The sequence below is a fragment of the Vigna unguiculata genome, unplaced genomic scaffold, assembly GCF_037176805.1.
Source record: "Vigna unguiculata cultivar grain cowpea cultivar isolate G323 ecotype 2 unplaced genomic scaffold, ASM3717680v1 ptg000029l_ERROPOS232281, whole genome shotgun sequence".
Taxonomy (NCBI): Eukaryota; Viridiplantae; Streptophyta; class Magnoliopsida; order Fabales; family Fabaceae; genus Vigna; species Vigna unguiculata.
The window spans coordinates 172501-175000 of record NW_028196673.1 but is presented as its reverse complement, the minus strand read 5'-3'; positions in this window follow the sequence as shown (position 1 = coordinate 175000).

Below are 2500 nucleotides of genomic sequence, written 5' to 3'. Positions count from 1 at the left end.
CTTGTGTGGAGTTTTGTGAAAAAATGAAATTCGTGGTTTTTGAGGTGTGAGGGTTGGAATGGCCTCCAAATGTCCCCAAATGAATACCATGAAATTCTTGGTGCACGAAAGTTTTGAGTTCGGAGGGTTTTGCACATGGCCAAGTTGGTCGGTGCACCGCGGCATAGCTAGATGGCTTGTGTGGAGTTTTGTGAAAAAATGAAATTCGTGGTTTTTGAGATGTGAGGGTTGGAATGGCCTCCAAATGTCCCCAAATGAATACCATGAAATTCTTGGTGCACGAAAGTTTTGAGTTCGGAGGGTTTTGCACATGGCCAAGTTGGTCGGTGCACCGCGGCATAGCTAGATGGCTTGTGTGGAGTTTTGTGAAAAAATGAAATTCGTGGTTTTTGAGATGTGAGGGTTGGAATGGCCTCCAAATGCCCCCAAATGAATATCATGAAATTCTTGGTGCACGAAAGTTTTGAGTTCGGAGGGTTTTGCACATGGCCAAGTTGGTCGGTGCACCGCGGCATAGCTAGATGGCTTGTGTGGAGTTTTGTGAAAAAATGAAATTCGTGGTTTTTGAGGTGTGAGGGTTGGAATGGCCTCCAAATGCCCCCAAATGAATACCATGAAATTCTTGGTGCACGAAAGTTTTGAGTTCGGAGGGTTTTGCACATGGCCAAGTTGGTCGGTGCACCGCGGCATAGCTAGAAGGCTTGGTGGGAGTTTTGTGAAAAAATGAAATTCGTGGTTTTTGAGGTGTGAGGGTTGGAATGGCCTCCAAATGTCCCCAAATGAATACCATGAAATTCTTGGTGCACGAAAGTTTTGAGTTCGGAGGGTTTTGCACATGGCCAAGTTGGTCGGTGCACCGCGGCATAGCTAGATGGCTTGTGTGGAGTTTTGTGAAAAAATGAAATTCGTGGTTTTTGAGGTGTGAGGGTTGGAATGGCCTCCAAATGTCCCCAAATGAATACCATGAAATTCTTGGTGCACGAAAGTTTTGAGTTCGGAGGGTTTTGCACATGGCCAAGTTGGTCGGTGCACCGCGGCATAGCTAGATGGCTTGTGTGGAGTTTTGTGAAAAAATGAAATTCGTGGTTTTTGAGATGTGAGGGTTGGAATGGCCTCCAAATGTCCCCAAATGAATACCATGAAATTCTTGGTGCACGAAAGTTTTGAGTTCGGAGGGTTTTGCACATGGCCAAGTTGGTCGGTGCACCGCGGCATAGCTAGATGGCTTGTGTGGAGTTTTGTGAAAAAATGAAATTCGTGGTTTTTGAGATGTGAGGGTTGGAATGGCCTCCAAATGTCCCCAAATGAATACCATGAAATTCTTGGTGCACGAAAGTTTTGAGTTCGGAGGGTTTTGCACATGGCCAAGGTTGGCGGTGCACCGCGGCATAGCTAAATGGCTTGGTGGGGAGTTTTGTGAAAAAATGAAATTCGTGGTTTTTGAGATGTGAGGGTTGGAATGGCCTCCAAATGCCCCCAAATGAATACCATGAAATTCTTGGTGCACGAAAGTTTTGAGTTCGGAGGGTTTTGCACATGGCCAAGGTTGGCGGTGCACCACGGCATAGCTAGATGGCTTGGTGGGGAGATTTGTGAAAAAATGAAATTCGTGGTTTTTGAGATGTGTGGGTTGGAAAGGCCTCCAAATGCCCCCAAATGAGTACTGTAAAAGTGTTGGTGCACAAAAGTTTTGAATTGGATGCATTTTGCACTTGGCCAAGTTGGTCGGTGCACCGCGACTAGATAGGTTGGTGCCAAAATTTGTCAAATTTAAGACCTTGGCCAAACTGAATGAAATTTTGTGGGGAGGTTCCTGATATTGTTTAGTGGTGGACTGGAAAAAATGAGGTCGAAATTCGAAGTCTACATGTGCTTTTCTATTTTTCCCGATTTTACACATACCCGGTAAGTAAAAAAAATAAAAAAAATAGTTCCCCTTCGAGAAAAATTATGAAATTTGGTGAGCAAGGAGATACCATTATTCTACGAATTACTGCAAAAAATCGCATCAAAATTCGAAGTATAGCCCGAGATATGGACTTATGTCTGCTCAAAAAAAGTGTATCTACTTGTACAATTTTGCCTTTTGCATATTAACCTCTTATAGGGGGGGAGTGCTCCTTGAGCCGGCCAGCTCCACACTGGCAGGTTTTAAAGGGAGCTTGATGAGGCCTCCCCCCTCACGTGGTGCGTGCGTTAGCATGTTTATCATGGCACAACTAGCCTCTTCATAGTTGTTGAGCTTTATTAATACCAACACACGGTCGTCACTGATCGTTGGTTAGCTCGGCAGCTAGTCCCTCGGATATTGTGGAAAGTTATTTTCATGCCTAGCGATGCTTGACCCTGCGTCACTTGATGTTTCCATTTGCTTGCTTGCCCATGGTAGGTGGGGGGTGGACCGTCTTGTGGTGTGGTGTCTTGCGAACGTGAGGGTGTGTGAGTTGTAATCGAGATGCACTTGCTGGCTGGCTCCATGCCTTGCGTATCGAACGGTCAA